Source organism: Chrysemys picta, chromosome 6 (assembly GCF_011386835.1).
Source record: "Chrysemys picta bellii isolate R12L10 chromosome 6, ASM1138683v2, whole genome shotgun sequence".
NCBI lineage: Eukaryota > Metazoa > Chordata > Testudines > Emydidae > Chrysemys > Chrysemys picta.
Window position 1 is genome coordinate 96,424,004 of NC_088796.1, and position 21,810 is coordinate 96,445,813.

The 21,810-nt window shown below is 42.0% G+C and overlaps 1 protein-coding gene across 4 annotated transcripts in view; it reads left to right on the forward strand.

Moving 5' to 3' along the window:
• Positions 1 to 21,810, forward strand: part of LOC101932249 (cytochrome P450 1A5-like) — a 68,353-nt gene that overhangs the window by 7,636 nt on the left and 38,907 nt on the right. The window contains exons 1-2 of one of the 4 annotated variants that reach the window (XM_065549404.1): positions 19,784 to 19,843; positions 21,053 to 21,248. The exons of 1 other annotated variant lie outside the window; for it this stretch is intronic. The gene's annotated coding sequence lies outside the window, so the exon portion shown is untranslated. Of the gene's footprint in view, positions 1 to 19,783; positions 19,844 to 19,924; positions 20,550 to 21,052; positions 21,249 to 21,810 lie in introns of those variants that run through there. 2 more of the 4 variants (XM_065549405.1, XM_042850591.2) reach the window with 2 other exon arrangements.

The following is a 21,810-nucleotide window of genomic DNA, read 5'->3' on the forward strand; positions in this document are numbered from 1 at the left end:
CTCAATGACATCATGTGACATTGATTTTAATTATGTGTTATGTGAAAAGGTATTTTCTTTTATCGGTTTTGAATTTGCCAACTTTCAGTTTCATTGAATATCCCCTTGTGTTATGAGACAGGAAGAAAGTTCCTGATGTATTTCCTCTAAACCATTCATTATTTTATATACTTTTATCACACCCCTCTTCTTCATCTCCTTTCTGAAGTAAACATTCCCAATCATTTCAGTCTCTCTCACTATTATTGATTTTCCAGTGGAAATAGGTTCCATCAGAGAATTCTACACTAGCTTTACGCAGCTCACACACTAAGTCAGGGGTGGCCAACCTGTGGCTCTGTAGCCACATGCGGCTCTTCAGAAGTTACTCTGCGGCTCCTTGTATAGGCACCGACTCCAGGCTGGAGCTACAGGCGTCAACTTTCCTATGTGCCGGGGGTGCTCACTGCTCAACCCCTGGCTCTGCCACAGGTCCTACCCCTACGCCACCCCTTCCACTCCCTCCCCTGAGCCTGCCATGCCCTTGCTCCTCCCCCCCAGCCTCCTGCACACCACAAAACAGCTAATAGGGAGGTGCGGGGAGGGAGGGGGAGGCACTGATCGGCGGAACTGCTGGTGGGCAGAAGGCGCTGGGGAGCGGGGGTGTGGGGGGAACTACTGGGGGGCTGCGGTGGCTCTTTGGCAATGTACATTGGTAAATTCTGGCTCCTTCTCAGACTCAGGTTGACCACCCCTGCCCTAAGGCTGTGGCTACACTCGAAACTCCAAAGCGCTGCCGCGGGAGCGCTTTGAAGTGCGAGTGTGGTCGCACGCCAGCGCTGGGAGAGAGCTCTCCCAGCACTGCAGGTACTCCACCTCCACAAGGGGATTAGCTTACAGTGCTGGGAGCGCGGCTTCCAGCACTGGGGCACTGTTTACACTGGCGCTTTATAGCGCTGTAACTTGCTGCGCTCAGGGGGGTGTTTTTTCACACCCCTAAGCGAGAAAGTTGCAACGCTGTAAAGTGCCAGTGTAGCCATAGCCTTAGTCTTCTCTTTCTAAAGAGACACTTCCAGTTCCCTTATATTCGGATAGGCTATATAACAGGCTACCTGCTTCAGTGATTGAACAGAAGTCACTTATTATTCCCCAGCAGGATCAACACCTGATATCAGGGTGGGATATTTCACACAACACTGACAACCTTTTTATCGGAACTCGGCAGGGAGGCTATGGAGGGGGATGGGGGCAAGGGAAGAGACGTTTGGAGAGATGTGTTCATGTACATGAACATCCCCTGTGTGGAGTGGGTCTTTACTCCGTGTCAGTCCCTGCAGTCAGAATACTGGAAAAAGGAGGAAGTCGGGCATGGAGAAGGTTCCAGGGTGGGGTCAGATGATCTGTTGCTGCTGCATAGACCCTGCTATATTCTACACTATAAAAGACCTCACAAAGTCCTATGCAGGCCTCTCCAGCCATGGGGTTGGAGTGCCCATTGCGCAGTGGCTCTGTGAGAGGGTGTCCGTTTGTGTCTCTGACTATATTTTTGTTTAGAATTACCATTTTTTCAGTGGGCCAACTGCCAAATTATCATTTAGGACATTATACAATATCTTATTCCATGTAGAGAAGATAACAATAGGATGGTGATGAAGAGCCACAGGCTGAATATCATTTCCAGGGAGTGTCCCAGTCCAAATCCCCAGCTCTTCACCTTAGAACTAGGTGTTTGTGTTCAGCCCATTATAAAGTAACAAGGCCAGCAGAGGGGTTTTCATCAAAATTAAAACAAATTTGACAAGCCCTGTAAAGTATGTTATTGCATCACTGGGCTATATTTGATTTTTGCTTCCAGGAATAGAAGATGTAAAATGTGACAACAATTACCAATATTTTATTCCTATTTGTAAGCTATCTATATGCTGAAATTTCACCTGAAGATTTTTCTTCACATGTTCACAGTTACTTACTATGCTGGTCTTTGTTATGTCTGGTTGAGAAATTACTAAAACCCCCTTTAGTAAAGCCACCTACATGTGTTGATGTGTAGGTTAAACACTGACTATATTTAGCAGAAATAAGTATCTGGATCCCCTGCTCCCAGCCACATCTGCTCATAAATAACAGATCAGTATTCACCCATGAAAGCTTATGCTCCAATACATCTGTTAGTCTATAAGGTGCCACAGGACTCTTTGTCGCTTTTTACAGATCCAGATTAACACGGCTACCCCTCTGATACCAGATCAGAGTGGTTATGCTAATGAAGTGATATTTCAGTGATTTTACCGGCAATTTAAGTGGATCATAATATACATAGAAATGAACTTTGTTATTTATCTGGAAAGAATAAAACTGTAACCGTGTTTCATCTGTCTGATGCTGTCTGGGAGTTCCTCAAGCTTATAAAGTAGTTTCAAGTTCATGAAGTGTTAATAATTTGCTCTCTCTTGCTAGGCTTGCTAAAATTTCTTCTGCATCTGCTTTTCATTATACCATTAAGAATTACAAAGTTATTGCACTGATTTCTACTCACAGCATGGCTCATTGTGATATAATGATTACAGAGCTGGACGTGTAAGTCTTGTCTGTGTATTTTTATTATATTTGTTAATGGCATTCATTGTGTGATATTATTCAAATTTTTGAATTTAAAATGGTATAAAAAAAACCTTTTTAGGCCCTGATTCACCACTGTGTTACTCCCGTTTTTTTGCCAGTATAGCCATAGAATTACACCAGCATAAAACGGGAGTAACATAGTTGTGACTCAAGCCCTTAATGGACAGCTGTGAAAGGACAGGGTAAATAAGAAACCAAGTAGCAACATACCAGGAAGTCAGTAGAAATTAGGGCTCCTGAAACAGACTTTTGAAGAGAATGGCTTAGATTGTAAAGTAATCTGACTTTAAATTTCCACTATCTGCTTAACTGGCAGTCATGCAACCTTGGGCTGTGGTCTTGTAAGATCAAACACAAGCTCAGCAAGGTCATGGATAATCAGTCCTTGGATGGAAGATTTCAAAGCAAAACCCTAGGCAGCTGCAATTCTATCCCCTCTCAGTCAGAACTGAGGGCTTGATTGTGCCTGGCTGCTCCTGAGGAGTTTGAGGGGAGGGAACAAAAAAACCTCCCTTGTACTCTTGAGCAGTGGTCAGGTAAAAAAATCGAAGTTCACATGTTCATGAAAGTGCAGGGGCTGCTTCTTTTCAGCACCCTTTCAGCAAAGGTGAAGCGGGGGAGGGGCAAGTACAGAAGAAATGGGGCTTGTCGGGTATACAGGAAGAAATATGCTGCACCCTCTGAAGCAGTGGGTGCATCTCTAGTGTATGTGGGGAGCTCTGAGGACAACACTGTCTAACTGAAGCAGAATTCCTCCTGGGGAGCCCTCTAGACAGAACAGCGCAGCACTGTCCCAACACAGGCCAGTGTTTATAAGGCATAACTAAGCCCAAACCAATTCCTCAATACATTTTTAGGGAGAACTGAGCTGATGAAAGAGTCACCTTTCAGATGAGATGCAAAACTGAGACCCACAGTACCGTAGCATTTTTTCTTAAGAGTGGGGTTTTAGAGGTGGTGCCTGGCTAAATTCCAGTTGGGGATTTCGTTTTTGCTACTTAAAATGTCCTTGTTAGTCATAACTGGGGAAAGTGTTCTTTGTTTCCTGTTGTACAGTGTTGCGCAGAGCTGTGATGTGCTATTAACAGGTAGCCTTTCAGGGATAGGTGAAATGATCCCTGTATATATTGAGTTCCAGATCCTGCAATCAAATCTACTAGCAGAGACCCGAGCTTGGCTCTACATTGGCCCAGGGTTTCACACTAGTGGATCAGATTGCAGGTTTGGAGCCTTTGAGATCAATTTGCTGATATCTTTAGAAAATAGATGCCATGAAAGTCAGTTGCTGAAGAAAACATCTAGTGATCAGTGGCATTTATGCTCCCATTTTAACTGTGGGTTTTTTTACAGAGATATTTGGCAAAAGTATTAAGGGCCCAGTTTTGAGAAAAGAGGCCTGAGGTTTGTGCACAAACAAGTACGCTCAGTTACATGCACAATTATTTCAGTTGTGAGTGCACACCAGGTGATTGCACAAGCAGCAGACATCTAACTGTGCCCAACTCACCCAACCTGAAAACATGATATTGATGGTGCACCCCATAAGGCTTTATGGAAATATGCTTATGAATTTATATATGACAAAACTGGAATATGTTTATGCTATATATGCCATGTAACATATCTCTGTAAAGGTTATGATCTACTGAATCTATTAATCCTATTTGTATGCATGTATCATGTTTGTATTCGAAGTTATGAATACTGGCTGTGTATTGGCTTGATTTTTAAGTAGCCTTTGTAAAGCATTTGGTCAGCTTCTTGAGAAAGGAATGTGCAAATTAAGTGCCCAATCAAGAAGCACTTAAGGGACAATGGATCTTGGAAGGCTCCAATCCACATAAGAAGTCTACATGAAGACGTTCAAGGTAGCAGGTAAGCAATGGCTGCTGCCTGTAAAAACTGAGTCATGCATGGACATGTGAGTTGCCCATGTGACTCCAAAACTCCATCTTGGAGCTGGACTTTGAATAGGAGAAAGGAGGGGATCTCCACCCACAAGAGAAAGTCTATTTAAGCCTGTGGAGACCCCTCCATTTTGTCTTCAGCTGGCTAGACAGAGAGCCTCTCCACCCCCAAAGATACCTGAAAGAAACTGGAACAAAGGACAGTAACTACAAGGGGTGTGAGTGATTGCTGGACCCAGACTAGAAGGAGACTAGTCTGTAAAAGGAAGCTTACTAGAATTCCTCTGAAGGTGAGGTTTTATCTGTATTCAGCTTTCTTAGACACAGACTTGCATGTTGTATTTTATTTTGCTTCACATTGTTCTGTCTGTTACCACTTGGAACCACTTACATCCTACTTTCTGTATTTAATAAAACCACTTTTTACTTATTAATTAACCCAGAGTATGTATTAATACCTGGGAGGGGTGGGGTGGGGGAGGGCAAACAGCTGTGCATCTCTCTCTAACAGTGTTATAGAGGGCAAACAATTTATAAGTTTACCCTGCATAAGTTGTATACAGGGTAAAATGGATTTATTTGGGGTTTGAACCCCATTGGGAGTTGGCCCTCTGTTAAAGACAGGATCACTTCTTAAGTTGCTATCAGTTAAGTCTGCAGCTTTGGGGCATGTGATTCAGACCCTGGGTCTGTGTTGGAGCAGATTGGCGTCTCTGGCTCAACAAGACAGGGTGCTGGAGTCCCAAGCTGGCAGGGAAAGCAGGGGCAGAAGTAGTCTTGGCACATCAATTGGCAGCCCCAAGGGAGTTTCTGTGATTGTCTTCATTTTTTGCACATTTTTGCATATGAATCACAGACCTCCTTTTGTTTAAAGTGTGACTCTGAGACACTGTCAGTATTTCCTTTAAACTACTGTACACAAAATGGGCAACTAAAGCTCCTTTATCAACTTCTCCCACAACGTAGTGCTACTGTTTAGAATGTTTTTATGCCTCAATCAGGGATACCAAAGAAGGCAGTAATTCACACAATGTTTCTGAATGAAACTGTCTAAAAATACTCTCTCAGCAAAAAAAGGGATTGCTTCTGGATCACTGATAATTGAGAATGAAATTTGCACTGTTCCTTCTCACTCAAGTTCAGACTTCTTTCAGACTTACAGCAGAAAGTGTCATGCTATGTCTTCAAGCAGTTACTAGTTCAAATCTCAACTGATCCATCACACAGGTGACATTTTTCAGGAACACTAAATTGTTTTTAAAAATCTAGACTCTAAAAAAAATCATTTCCCCACTTTAAGCATAAGAACATGAGAAAAAGAAGAACTGACTGAGCCCCATTTTAAGTACTTTTTTGGAGAATACACATATTGGAGGATTTTATCTTGGGCTGTTGAAGGAAAGTAGAAAAGTTTTTGTGGACAGAGAAAATTTAAAACAACAAAGTATGTTTTTTGTTTGTTTGTTACTGAAATTATTTTCCTTATCTGACAGCATAAATTAAAACAGAAACTGTAAACATAGTCCTGTGAAGAATATGTTGGCTAATCAATAGTCTCTATTAAAAAGAAAAAGAAAAAAAGTGTTTCCCCCTGAATTACCATAGATCAAAGAAGTAAAAAGGAAATAATTGAGGGAAAATCTCAACAGCTGATCAGTGGAAGGGAAATGTAATAGTACAGGTGCCCTTGAAAATCAATATGGGGGAACCTGGAGAAGAAATATCAAAAGTGCACCAAAAATGGAAAATATAGAAAAAGAATCCATTACTAGTGACAATGGATTTACCTCAGGCCCAGATAAGAGAGAATGGAAAGAACTCTAGACAGACTGCCATCTTTTAAATGTTGCCTTCCATTTGTCAGATCATAATGTTTTAGCCACAAAGATATTTGGGGATGTGTTCAATATCTTGGCAGCTTTGTATTTGCAGGATGCAGGATAACCTCAGAAAAATCAGGAATGTCCTGCAGAATGCAGCACAGGAGGCAAATTTACCTGCCATGCTCTTCAAAAAAAAAGTATGGAAGTACAACTGAATGCAGATATGGCAGATTTCACACACAGGCTCTTAAAACATGTAAATACCACTTCTTCTGATTAAATCAGACCAAAATTCTCCATAGCTGTGCACCTTGTGTGGTAATTTACACCTGTTCAAAGTGAATACATAGTGGACATTAAACCCTACCATTTCAATATGACAGTGATTTATATCTAGATTGTAAAGCTATTAATTAATACACAAAGGACAAGGCAGGAAAGAATCAGGTAGATTTTTACTAATTAGTTCAATAGAATCTAGAGATGGAAAAGTTTATTTAGGCATCTAGTCTGTCTCCCTTCTAATGTAGGATTGCTCCCCATTGTACATTGACTAGGGTTTTGTATACACTAGTTTTAAATGTCATAAATGATGGGGCTTCCACATTTTCCTTCAGGCAGTTTTTACAGGCTAATAAATCTCACTGCCAGGAAGACAGTGATTTTGGAGGTTCCTCACTGCAGGTGAAATTTCTGTCTGTCTCTACTGTGGCTTGAACAACAGCAAAGATGATTGTCCAGATTTGGAAAACTACCTGGGCTCTGAGATCTGAGTGCAAGCTGAGAAACTGAAGATGGAACTGTGAGAGGACAAGAAGGAAGAAAGAGATGAACAACTCAAAGAGGGAGTACAGTTTAGCAAACACAAAAGTCAAAGGATGTGAAAGTTTCATGTCCATCCTCCACCTCCATCAAATGCCATGAAAGAAGTACCACAGACAAACACAGAAGAAAACATTTATCAAAGTAAAAAGCATTATTGACACTGAAAAGAAACTGTGCCAAGCCAAGAAAGACTGCATAGGTTCATTGGAAAGATCAATTGCACCTCCTGGTGGCAAACACAACATTACCAACCTCTAATGTGGACAGATGCTTTTCCCACTTTGAAACAAAACAAACAAAATAAGAAATAATTTTTATTCATTTTAATATGTAACCTATGATTTACTCAAGAAGCTTAGAAGATTGTCTGACTGATAGAATATCCATTCCTGTTTTAGAAACAATTAATGTGCTGTGTACATACAATTAAGGCAGATCATTGCAGGAGGTGTGCTATTAAATAGGGTTCTGGTATTGCTTGGATGTCTCTGTAAGTGCATGCAGAGAGAGGGAGAAAATTGGCTCATGACTAGTATCAGTGTCTCAGCTTCATCAACTAAAAATTAACCAATACCTCCTTTTTTCAGTTCTGTACTGCAAATGAGACGTGCCACAAAAGTGAGATCTGACATCACAACTGATACATCACCCCTGTCTCCACACCTATGAGTTATTTCAGCCAACCAGGTTTTTGATATAAAGCAGGACAAGGCTGAATTCTAGGTTCTCCTTTAATTTCTTGATCCCAGTTAGACAAGGAGGATAACTTGTCATAAAGTTGGCTTTTCCACAGTACCTTCTTTGGTTGCCATTCCACGGAATATATTACAGCATCTAGGTCCCAGCCTGGCCCCTGTATCCCAAGGGTGACTTATCCTGAGCCATGCTCAGTAATGGTAAACTCTTTGTTGGGGTTTCACCCAGAAAGGTGGCATCAGATCACAGCTGAAGCTTCAGCCAGGGCTGCCCGGGCGGGGGGTGGAGGGGCAAGTGGGGCAATTTGCCCCAGTCCCCAGGCCCCACAGGGGCCCCCACGAGAATATAGTATTCTATAGTATTGCAACTTTTTTTTAATGGAAGGGGCCCCTGAAATTGCTTTGCCCTGGGATCCTGAATCCTGTGGGCAGCCCCGGCTTCAGCTCCAGCCAGCAGTGCTCTGTCCCCTTCCAACTGAATTTCCACCACTGGTGGCCTCTATAAGGGTAAAGGCTGGTAGACCCTGAGCTATATCAGCTTCTTAGCTCACTTTTTTGTGCTTCACTTTAAATGTGGGTACCATATTATTTAATTAGAGGTTCATGGATCTGAACTGCATTCAAAATGCATTGTACAAGTACCTTGTTCATCAGTGGAGACACAGTTCCATCCAGTCTAGCCTAGGTTTCACTGCAGGATCATCTTCCAAAATCTCTTGATGCTGCCAAGAGAAAAAAAATGCAAAGAAACTGTTCAGAAGAGAGAAATAATAATTAAAAAAAAAACAAGAGCAGCTCTGTCCTGCTGAAGTGGCTGGAGCATGAGAGTGGAACCGCCCACTTCTGTTCTCGGGCACTTATTCTACCCCATCCTGCACCAGCTGCTTTTCGGTCTCAGAGACTTTACCTTCATAGGACTCTCTCTTATTAGGGAGGATGTGTATAAATTAACATAAAGGGATTCAAATTCTTGTAGTATATCTTTGGTTTGCGTAGTATCTGGACTGCTGGTTTCCTTCCAATAGCGATATGAGTTGGTGGGAATTAATACAGGTCTGTCGCATCTTATGCACATTTAACATGCGCGATTTCAGCTTTACGCGGTCGGCAAAAACAAAAGAAAGAGACAAATAATTTTAATACTGTACCTGTAGTGCGGACGATTCCACCCGCCATTACACTAAATGTAATTTTGACTATACATGATTTTCGCTTTACGCGCTGACTGTGGAACGTAACCCCAGCGTAAGATGCGACAGACCTGTACTGCTAACTGAACTGAATGCAATTCTCACGTTTCCTGCTGCACTCACAGAATTTTGGTTTCATGAAAGTGATGTCAATGGACTGAGCTACGAGTGAGGAAGCCAAAAACTCACTGGCCTGAGACAGATTATTGCTCTTTTTGTTATTAGGTTGTGAATAACATTAAGGCTTGAGTCTTCTCTCCCTTACACTACTTTATGCTAATGAAATGCCACAGACCTCAATGGAACTAGTATGGGAGGAGATTTAGGCCCTTGTGGCCTTTACATTGACTTTGGTGGGCTCTGAACCAGGCCTTTGGATTCTAAGGAGCCCCTTACTTCTGACTATTCTCAACTGTCTCAACTGTCTCTGAGAGCCAGACTGAAAGGGAAACATAATATCACCCTTATTCAATGCTATGCTCCAACAAATGACAGTGATGAAGAAGTAAAGCACAAATTCTACCTTGCACTACAGGCGGAGTTAGAGAGAGTACCACACCACGACCTAATTATCATCATGGGAGACCTGAATGCCAAGGTCGGTAAGGACAACCCAAACAATGACAGAGCAATGGGAAGACATGGATGTGACACCATGAATGAAAACGGAGAAAGGCTTGCTGATTTCTGTAATATGAATGACCTAGTCATTGGCGGAACCCTATTTGAACATCGTGAAATTCACAAGCTGACATGGTGTTCTCCAATTGGCAGAGATAAGAACCAGATTGACCATATCATGATCAATGGCAAATGGTGACGCTCACTGACAGAAGTGAAAAAGTGAGAAGGGGTGCAGATGTTGGCAGCAACCACCACCTTGTGACAGGCTCCATCAAACTAAAACTGAGATATGTGGGTCCACCAAAAAAGGGACATAGATATTATGACATTGACAAGCTAAAGTCCCCTAAAATACAGAAAGCCTTCAATCTGCAGTTAAAGATCAGGTTTCAAGCACTTGCAGACCCTGCTGAACAGGAGGGGAATGCAGATGAGGAGATCAACAAGAAGTGGGAGAGAGTAACAGCAATTTATAAACAGAGCAGTGAAGCCTGTCTAGGCTACAAGCAGAAGATACGGAAGGAGTGGATTACACCCAGCACATGGAACGCCATAGAAACCAGACGAGCCCTGAAGAAAAAGGTTATAGACACAAAATCCCAGAAGCTAAAGGACAAATACCATGAGCAATATAGCAAGACACACTGGGAGGTCAAACGCCTTGTGAGAGTGGACAAACGGCATTATATTGATAAACTGGCAACACAAGCAGAGGATGCAGCTGCTCATGGTGAACAAGGAACCATCTACAAAATGACGCAGCTTATCAGTGGTAAACGGCAGACACCAACAAACACTCTCCTCAGGAACAAACAAGGACATCTACTAACAACCGAAAAAGAACAAGAAATGCGCTGGACAGAGCATTTCAAAGAATTGCTGAACAGGAAGCCACGTAAAGAGAAGCAAACATCCAGGAGGCAGAAGAAGATCTTCACAACAACACAGACACTCCAACTAAGGAAGAGATCATTCAAACTATTAAATCCTTAAAAAATGGGAAAGCTCCTGGCAAGGATAACTTGAATGCAGAATTGTTCAAAGTAAATCATAATTTAGCAGCTTCTATCCTGGCCCCTCTATTTACATCAATCTGGGAAACAGAAAAAGTGCCAGATGAGTGGACCAATGGGGTCATAGTGAAGATACCAAAGAAAGGAAGTCTCAGCGATTGCAATAACTAGCATGGTATCACATTTTTATTTGTGCCAAGCAAAGTATTGTTTAAGATCATAGTCCAGCTTATATCAGAGGCAATTGATAGACTTCTCAGAAAAGAGCAGGCTGGTTTTTGGAAAGGTGTGGATGCACAGACCAGATCTTCACTCTACGAAACTTAATAGAGAAGTGCTTAGAATGGCAATGGCAACTCTACATAAATTTCATAGATTTTGAGAAGGCTTTTGATAGCATTCACAGGACCAGCCTATGGCGCATTCTGAGAACATATGGAATTTCTTTCCCTATAATCAATGTCATCAAAAGCTTCTATTTCAACTTTACATGCAGTGTTGATCACAGTGAGCTCAGTTTTGAAGTCAAAACAGGAGTACGTCAGGGGTCTGTCATGTCTGCAATCCTCTTCAACGTTGCCATCGACTGGGTAATGCGGCGTACAACAGAAGACATGCCAAGAAGCATTAAATGGACACTCTTCTCATCCCTTGAAGACCTGAACTTCGCAGATGATGTCACTCTACTATCACACACCCAATACCATATACAAAAAACCAATTCAACTCAATGCATTCAGTCAGCAAATTGGACTGAAGAGCAACCGCAATAAGACAGATACCATGACTTTTAATATTGCCTCACCATCACAGATACGATTATGTTCTCACCAAGGTAGAAACATTCACATACTTGGGCAGCACCATCAGCCAGGATGGTGGAACAAGCCAGGACATCCGGAACAAAATCAATAAAGCCAGAAACACCTTCAGGAGCTTAAATACAGTCTGGAAATCATCAAAATACAACACCAAAACCAAACTCAAGATTTATCAGGGCTGCATACTTTCAACACTACTTTATAGTGTAGAATGCTGGGGAATGAGAAAGTATGACATGTCCAAACTGTCTTTATTCCATACAACCTGCCTCAGAAAAATCCTCCGTATCTTTTGGCCAGAACAATCTCAAACCACAATCTATTGACACAGTGCAGCCAAGAGGATCTGAGCACCATCATTGCCAGGAGGCGTTGGAGATGGATCGGTCATGTGCTTTGGATGGAAACTGATTTCATCACCAGAGTAGTAATAAGATGGACACCTGAAGGCAAGCAAAAACGAGGCCACCTGAAAACAACATGGTGAAGAGGTGTGTAAGCCAAGCTGAAAAACCTGGGAGACAGCTGGGGAACCATTGAAAGACTTGCCAGAAACAGACAGGAGTGGAGGAGCATCGTCACTGTCCTAAATGCCGGAGGTGTAATAGGAACATTGATGATGATGACGATGAAGTGGTTTATTAGTTATGGAGTCAAATGCTTCACTATATGTAAAAACTCCTAGGGTTAAGTATTCACCCCACAACATATTTTTAGGAGATGAATGTTAATGGCATCACCCCAAACCCATCTGCATCTTGGTCAGCAATAATATCAGAATTTGAGGACAAAGCTTTTAGCACATGAGCCTGATCAAATGTTGACAAAAAACAATAAAGCGATGAGGCTAATTTCATTCCTTTTCCTTGTGAAAAGCTCTATGAAGCAAAAATTATCAATTTCCCAGCAGTCTCTTCATACTACATCATTTTCAGCACAGCCAATTAAAAAAAGATCAATATTAAATATTAAGGTAATAGGACATGAGTTCAGGGAAAGAGAAATACATCATATAACATAGAGAAAAAATACATAAAATAATGCCATGTCAGGCCTATAAAAGCAATGCCTCGGGCTTGATTTTCACTATAGTAGATGCCAAGCTGCAAGACCACTGTGGTGAAAATGTCTGCTTGAAAGGAAGGCACAGTGGTTCAAGCAATCTAAAAAGCCCTCCCCCACTGGGCTACAGGGGAGGTCTTTGAGGCAATTGGTGTAGTGGATGGAGCCAGGATACCTGACAGATGTGCTTATTCATGGCCACTTCCAGACAGCCTCAGTCAGCAGGGATCCCATTTGCATTAAAGCAATGAGAATTTATATTTAACAATTATTCCTTTATTCAAAAATTTTATATTACAGCAACTAGCACCTACTGACTGGTACCATCTGCAGTTTGCTGATCTATCCTTGCAATCCAGACCCTGCCTTCCAAGATGGGGGATCACATTTGGTCTCTGCAGCCACACTCCCACACTGTTGCCAACTCTCTTGACTTTATTGTGTGTCTCGTGATATTTGGTATTTTATTTTAGACTTAGATCCTGGAATGCTATTATTACATGAGAATGCAGCTCTCATTTTATAATAAATGTAAGTTTCTAACCCTCATGGTTGCAGAGAAAAGCTTAAAAATGTGAATCCTAAGGGCATAAAACCCAGAAGGCAAGAAGAAAGAACCCCAAATTTGACATGTTAATTTTTTTTTTTTATCTGGCTCATGGTATTAGAATGTTTGGAGTTGGCAGTACTGAGTTACAGTGTAACTACATTAACTTCAACGTAACAACACATGTAAAACTGGTGGAAGTGAGATCAGAGTGCTATATACATGTATACTTGCTATACATCAAGTATAAGTTATAATTAGGTTCCAGGGGAGGTGGCAGGAGACAACTAAGGATGTGTGGTCAGAGGTTCCCCTCCCCCCCCCCCCCATGTTAAAGCAGGTTCTCTCAGGGTTTTAGGGTAGCCAATTCCATGATGTGATCTACTTCTCTGGTTGAACATCCTTGTTTGGTGAAGGCAGTTTTAAGTGTGTAAAGGTGTGCTCCCGGATTTTCTCCTGGTATCATAGTCTGTGGTATCTGAGGGCCTGGCTGTAGATAACAGATTTCTTGGTGTGACTGAGGTAGTTATTGGATCTGTGGAGGTAAGTGTGGTGATCTGTGGTATTCTTTTATACAGTTGTCTGAATAGGGTTCCATCATTGAAGCTGATTGTAGCATCCAGGAAACTGATGTTGCTGCAGGAGTGTTCTAGAGAGAGTTTGATGAATGGGTGGTGGTATATCATTGGTTTTGTGGTGCATTTGTCCAGAAAATCTTCCTCAAGGTGGCCCATGAAGAAGTTGGCATATTGGAAAGCATCCTCAAATCCATGGCTGTTCCCATAGTTTGGCCAAAGTGTTAGTTGTTGAACGTAAAATTATTATGCGTGAGGATAAAATGGATGAGTTTAATGATGTGTTGGGGGGAATAGCTGAGTGTTGTCCATTGTCTCTGAGATATGTGAGGCAGGAATCAATGCCACCATTGTGAGGGATGTTGGCGTATATGGAGGTGGCATCCCTAGTGGCAAGGATGGCATTCTGAGGGAGATTGATAATATTGCAGAGTTTCTGGAGGAAGTCGGTTGTGTCCTGAAGAAAGCTGGCTCCTTGTGTGTGTGTGAGAGTAGTTTGAGGACGGTGTCTATGAGTCCTGATATTCTTTCAGTAAGAGCCAGATATGATGGATCTACCTGCGTTTCCTTGTTTGTGTATCTTGGGAAGCATATAGAAGATCCCTGGGATGGGTTTGTGGGGATGAGATTGTAGGATTTTTTCTTGGAGTAATGTTTGGGGGAGGATTTCATGATATCCTTAAAGTGCTGGGTGAATTGTAGTGTGGGATCCTGAGTCCTTTATAGTAGGTGTTGGAGAATTTCTGGTTGGCCTCATTGAGGTAGCACCCCCTTTGTCTGCTGATTTGATCACTATCTGGTGATTGGATTTCAGGGACTGCATAGCTGTCCTCTAGTGCGGAGGCTAAAGGTTTGTTTCTTAAAGGTTTCACAAGTCTTTTTTTTTTTGTTTGGACCTATGACTGTAGGGGTGTTAACAGGCCACTTCATCTTGAATGGTCCCTTAAAATGTGTTAACTACTTGTAAAAAGAACAGGAGTACTTGTGGCACCTTAGAGACTAACAAATTTATTAGAGCATAAGCTTTCGTGGACTACAGCCCACTTCTTCAGATGCATATAGAATGGAACATATATTGAGGATATATACACACACACACACACACATACAGAGAGCATGAACAGGTGGGAGTTGTCTTACTTAATTGGCCTCTCAGAGTCGGTAAGAGAAAAAAACTTCTGAAGTGATAATCTAGATAGCCCAGTACAGACAGGTTGATAAGAAGTGTGAGAATACTTACATGGGGAGATAGATTCAATGTTTGTAATGGCTCAGCCATTCCCAGTCCTTATTCAATCCTAAATTGATTGTATCTAGTTTGCATATCAATTCCAGCTCAGCAGTCTCTCATTGGAGTCTAATTTTGAAGCTTTTCTGTTGTAAAATAGCCACCCGCAAGTCTGTCATTGAATGACCAGACAGGTTAAAGTGTTCTCCCACTGGTTTTTGAGTATTATGATTCCTGATGTCAGCTTTGTGTCCATTAATTCTTTTGCATAGAGACTGTCCGGTTTGGCCAATGTACATGGCAGAGGGGCATTGCTGGCACATGATGGCATATATCACATTGGTAGATGTGCAGGTGAATGAGCCCCTGATGGTATGGCTGATGGGATTAGTCCTATGATGATGTCACTTGAATAGATATGTGAACAGAGTTGGCATCGGGCTTTTTTGCAAGGATAGGTTCCTGGGTCAGTGTTTTTGTTCAGTGATGTGTGGTTGCTGGTGAGTATTTGCTTCAGGTTGGGGGTTTGTCTGTAAGCGAGGACAGGTCTGTCTCCCAACTACTTGTGTTAAACAATTGTATTTAGCTGAGACATGGAATAATTTTCCCACACCTGAAAAAGAGCTCTGTGTAGTTTGAAAGCTTTTCTCTTTCATCAACAGAAGTTGGTAAAATAAAAGATCATGCAACTTGTCTTCATAATATGGTGGGACCAATATGACTACAACAGCACCACAAATGTGAGGATAGAATCAGGATTAGATCATAATAGTGACCACCATGTCATTCCAAAGATGATTTCTGGCTTTATGCATTCAGATGGGCACACCCTGGGGGTTGCTTTTGGATAAGATTTGGTGACTATGGGGGGTGAAAATTACAAATGTCATGGTCAGATCATCACCTCCTGTAGTTTGAGGTCAGGGTTCACCTCTGCTCTGACTGAGGCAGAGGTGAATTTGGGAGGCCCTTTTTCTCTCCATGAGCAACTACAACAACTGAAATCAGATTAGGAATCCCAGCTAACAGTTCCCAGATTTAAATGTCAGAGTCTGGTGTGTCGGAATGACTGCTTGTTGAAAAAAAATAAAGTATTGTGTTTAACCGAATATATGTGCTCAGAGACATTGGTGACTGAGCATAGTTTCTAAATTGAGCAAACACACATTAAATAAATCTCTCTGGGTAGTTTCAAAAAGCAAACATCAGAGGGCACCACAGTCTTTCTAAATATGGATATAACCTTGTCTCTCATAACTCCTAACAATCAAACAATAATAATTTGAAATGAGGCAAAGCCACAACACTTTATCCAGGTTCAGGTACAGATTTTGAATAATCTCAAAATTTGGCAGTGTTTGGATTCTGGGTTCCCATTTGAGATATTGCAGAGGTAAACCCTAATCACAAAATTCAGATTGGGGTTTGTTACCGATTTGAATTCTGATTTAAAGTTCAGTGTTGCTCAGATTAGAACATTTGGTTCAGGCTGATTTGTATTATTAATAATTACCTGATTGATTAACCTCAACAAGTTAGGCCATACTCCTGTATTTCTTGGCTCAGTAAATTTGTCTCATGTTTTATGTATGTGTGGAATACTACAAAGGACCTATATGTCTGCATAAGATCTCTTGCCATGTTCAGGACATATCTGTGTGTACAATGTATGTTAGAACATTGTACATGAGTTCAAAAACTCATTAACATAAGTGTTTTGTCTAATGTACTATTAATTGGGGAAACAAAACTAAAACAGGAAATTGTCACAGCTGGGTTGTGGGCAGCCAGACCTAATAATCAGAGCCAGAGTCCACAGTCATGAGACTGGAGTCAAGATTCAGCTGGGTCGGGATACTGGGAGGTCAGAAGCAGGAGATGATTCAGAGGTCAGGAACCATAATTCCGCCACCAGGAGTCAGGCCAGATCTGAATGCTAGGAGAGCAAGCTGGAGAAGCAGGAGCAGGTGACAGGAAGCACACAGTCCAAAAGAGGGTGGAGCCCAGTTGTTCAGACAGCTTTTTATTCCTACTGCTGGCTTAAGTCAGGCCAATCAACTGCTCTGGGAAGTTGGCCAATTGGACATCAGGGGTGGAGCCTCACACTGGGGCTGGTCTTCATGGGTCTCAGGTAAGCTGTTGCCAGCAGGCTGCCACAGAGAGGCTTGAAGCATGGCAGCTCCCATGAATCTTGCAGGCCTGGATTTGAGATTCATGGGTTGTGACATGTAACGGGGTTGGGACTCACCACCGTAGCGCCTCCTACTGGTTGTTCCAGGAATTAGCTTAGTCCAGTGGAGCGCCCCCTCCTAGTGGTGTACTGACCGTCATCTCGCCCTCGTCGCTCACCAACTCGCAGCGTCCTCTTCAGGACCACTGCCCTCTGGCAGTGCCCCCTCTGTCTTTCCTCACCCCCTTCCGGGGGGGGGGGGGGTGTCAATCAGCAGTCTCCTTGTCCAGCCACCGCAGTCAACCACACACCCCAAAGTCTAATCCCTCCCATCAGGGATCTGGCGTGGTCTGTATTGGCCACTCCCTACAGCCAATGGCTAGATGTACTGCAAGGGGGTAGGGGGGGGACCCAGGCCCACCCTCTACTCTGGGTCCCGACCCAGGGACCCTCTGGCGGCAACCTCGCTGTCGTCCTACTCTCCCCTCATCTGTCCGCTTCCCTGGGCCGCTTCCCCTATGGCCCCTTGTACCCGCTAGGCCCTTCCACTCAGGGCCTGCAGCCTGGCAGGCCTCAGGCTAGAGCTTCCCTCTGCTCCCTGAGCCTGGCCAGCACTGCTCTGTCCACAGTGCTAGTCTCCCAGTTTGGAGATAGACCTTCCCCTCTTGAAGGCCTGAGACAGACTGACTGCTCTCTCCCTGTGCAGCCTTTTATAGGGCTGAGCCTGGCCCTGATTGGCTGTCTCCAACCTGGGCCCTGATTGGCTCCCAGTAAGCCCTTCTCTGATTGGCTGTGCATCTGCACAGGCCCACTGGCCTGCCGCAGCCCATAATCTCAGGGAGTGGGGCAGCCGCCCCACTACATGACAGAAATGTGTTAACCTACATTCTCACCACTTGCTTGCAGACAAATTGAATAGAGTGAGGCTCTCACTAAATCAAGGCAAAATAAGTGTTGTGAGCATTTTGTCATAGATTATTGCCAGCAGAGTTAGATGATACAAGGCTGAAATGGTATTGGCAGCTAGTGGCCCATTTATACTGGGGTTCCCCACTTTGCTAACACAGAAAGAGGAGAGACAGATTCTGTTCACTGTGGGTACTCAGAATAGCTGTGTGTGCAGCTTGGTGGTTCTGTTAGTTGTTGCTATTTCATATAGATTTATAGATAAGGCCAGAAGGACCACTCTCATCATCTAGTCTGACCTCCTGCATAACACAGAACATAGGCTATTCCTGAATTAATTCCTGTTTGAACCAGAGCAGATCTTTTATATAAACATCCAATCTTGATTTTAAAATTGCCAGCAATGGAGACTCCACTATGCCCCTTGGTAAATCGTTCCAATGATTAATTACCCTCACTGTTAAAAATCTACACTTTGTTTCCAGTCTGAAATTGGTTAGCTTAAACTTCCACCCATTGCCCTTGTTATACCTTTGTCTATTAGATGGAGAAGCCCATTATTAATTATTTTATTCCCTGTGTAGTGCTTCTGGGCTGTGATCAAATCACCCCTGAACCTTCTCTTTGTTTAGCTACATAGATTGAGCTCTTTGAGTCTGTCACTATAAAGGCATGTTTTCCAATTCATTAATCATTCTAGTGGCTCTTCTTTGAGCCCTCTCCAATTTGTCAACATACTGTATATAAAATAAGGAAAATAAATACATGAAAGAGCATATATAATTAAGCCATTTATTGTAGACATTACAAAATAAGTAGGTATTTTTTCTTCACTGAGGATTTAAAAGAGAAGGAAGTAGCTTGGCAGATGAGAGAAAAGAGTTTATTCCAGGAGCAAGGGGCTTCATGATAGGAGGCACAGAGATGTTTGTGGTGGAAATGGATGAACAGGGCATTGAGGCTGGCATTCACTGGTGGAGCAGAAAGGCTGTGGGGAAGATAAGAGGCTGTATCAGATAAGTAGGGAGGGAAAGAGTTATGTTGGTATTTGAAGGGAAGGACAAGGGCCAGATCCTCAGTTGTTGTGAATCAGTGTAGCTCCACTAAAGCCAGGGCAATTCACTCCAGTGAAAGAAGGTGAAGTAACCTTACCTCGAATAGCACCCTTATACCCCAAATCACACCGCAAAAGCAGAGGGCAGAATTTCATGGCAATGCAGTGACCCTGGCAGACCAAGAGGAATTCAGGACAAATATTCAGCTATGCAGACATGATATGTTACTACACTAGATATGTACTTTCACATAACCCTATGGACCCTGCCTAAAAGAGAGAGAGCATAGAAGGGACAGAAGGATTACAGTGTCTGTCTATGAAGTGTTATTGCTGTACAAACTATAAATAATATTCATAATTTGCTTATTGTATTAACTACAAATCTTGTATAATATAGTGTTTTGTTGGTTCATTCAAAAGGTATCACATTTTTATATGAAAAGAGCAAGCCTCTTTATTTAAAACTTTGCTATGCTTTGTAATATTCAGTATGGGTTAATTTTTTTCATGCTTTCTCTCCATACCTCCCTGTCCTTTCTAGTGCTCTTTGCATAAGAGAGGGAATGGCTAACAAATAAAGGACAATTTAGCAATGCATGATGTTATTTCTAAATCCATATGTTATGGATTCACTGGGATATTTGCAGTTCTCATCTAGTTGTCATGAAAATGTTTAGAACACAGATTTGTGAGGAGCAAGAGATAGGAAGGAAAAGAGGGTGTGAAAATAACTCTACACAACATAGCATACACTTAAGTCCCTGGGAAGAGGATGTGTGAAAGAATAAACAGCAAGGAGGTAGGTGTGGTGGTGGTAGTGGGGGAATGCAGTGGGGGGGGGGGTGTAGTCACATTCCTTATGCACTACTGGAATTTGCTCAGAGTCTAATCTACAGTAATGAGAGCACTATAAGAATCTGAGGAGAAGAGAGAATAGGAGGCAGAGTACAAAAAGAGAAGCTGAAACTCCAAACTCTCCTGTGGAGTAATGCATTTGCTGTATAGTCAGAGTGATTCCTTTGAGGGGAAAGGTTTTAGCAGCAGCCTCACATGTTCTTTGAAGCTTTTTTCAGAAAACACACTGATGTTTTACACATAGCTGTGTGAATTACATTCTCCATCATCTATAATTTAGTGCTTGCTTCTCCAACATCAAACTCATCCTCGTCGCTCCTCCCCTGAAATTTGGAAGCACAAGAGTGTCTGAAAGTTCTTCATTCCAGCCTCAAACTGCTGCAGGAGCTCCACGCAGAACTGGCTGCAAAATACCCATCCACCCACCATCATCACTACACTCCATAAACAAAATCTTTGAAAGGATTTTTTTTTTCCAAAACAGATTCTACCATAAAAAAAAAAAAAAAAAAAGAAGCAGAATAGCTTCAGGAGTAACTTTTTTAATGAAATGCATGGATTGTAAAGAAAGTACAGACTGCACTTTAATAATTCTGAGGAAAAATAATGGTCAGATTGGGTAAAATTGATGGATAGGATTCTGTATCACAGTATGTATATTTGTATTTATAACCTTTAAAAGTTAAATTGCTTTTTTTAATAACAACTTGTTTCTTATTGGTGGTACTGTTGGATTAATCATATTTTCTTAAGTATTGTATATTTCTAGAATTAGAGCTCTGGCATGAATAGTTTACAAAACTGAAATACATTTGACGAGCGATCCCTTCATTTAGAAAAAATGTTTTACTAGTTTTTACCTCAATGCAAGTGCAGTTTAGAATGTCTTGTAATTTTTAAAGTTATACATTTTGTTTCTAAATTCCAGTGCTGTGCAAACAAACCCTAAACATCTCTAATGTCAATAAATGTATGATTAAAAAGTAAGAGACCTGAGGAAGAGCGCTATGTAGCTTCAAGATGGTCATGACAATGGAGTTTTAAATCCATTACATTAATTTATTAAAGTTCAATTAATTTAACAGTCAATTGGCATTTATTAGGTTACAGGACAATAACTGTCTTATTAAAGCAAAATTAAATGTATTTCTAGGAGACATTAATTTACAATTTGGCTGACATGGAAAGCAGAAGCACTCAAGGGCCTATTCCAATGGCCTGATCCTTATCCCAATGACATCAGTGGCAAAATTCCCATTGACATTATTAGTGAGAATGTGATTGTGCCTGTTCCTTCAGTTCGTGTGAGACTCCTAGCTTGATTTCCAGCCCAAAAAAGGTTCAGAGAGGTTTGTATAAGTGTCTTAATTCCTCAATATTATTTGAGCAATTTAACAGTTAATCCAGTTCCATTCTACACCTGTTTTTTTTCTTTGTTCCCCCTCAAACTCAAATTAAACCACACTGGAAACTGAGATTTTATAAATGTTCTGCAGACTACATCAACTCTGTTGTGTGTTTCATCTTTAAAGTAAATAGGCTATGTGACAGCTAAACTGTGGAAATCTACAGAAGATACATGACAAAAATACCAATGAAATCTGACTCCCTTTTCTTTTCTTTTCTTTTCTTTTCTTTTCTTAATGCTCTTAGTTAGTTGCTTCAGAAAAAGTGCTGAGTGCCTCTCTGAGGCCCATGGGAGCACAGTGTGCTTAGCTCTGTGCAAGCAAAGGCCTTGCATGATATTGTTCTAGTGGAGGTGGTCACCATCAGTGGGTGGGTGGCCCCAAGGTTTCCAGCAGGTGAGCAGGGCTATCCCTCCCTGACCCTAACCCAACCCCAAGCATATTCCTAAACTGACAATCAGTATTACTGGGCAGTTACAAATTGAGTCATTGGGTTTTCACAGAA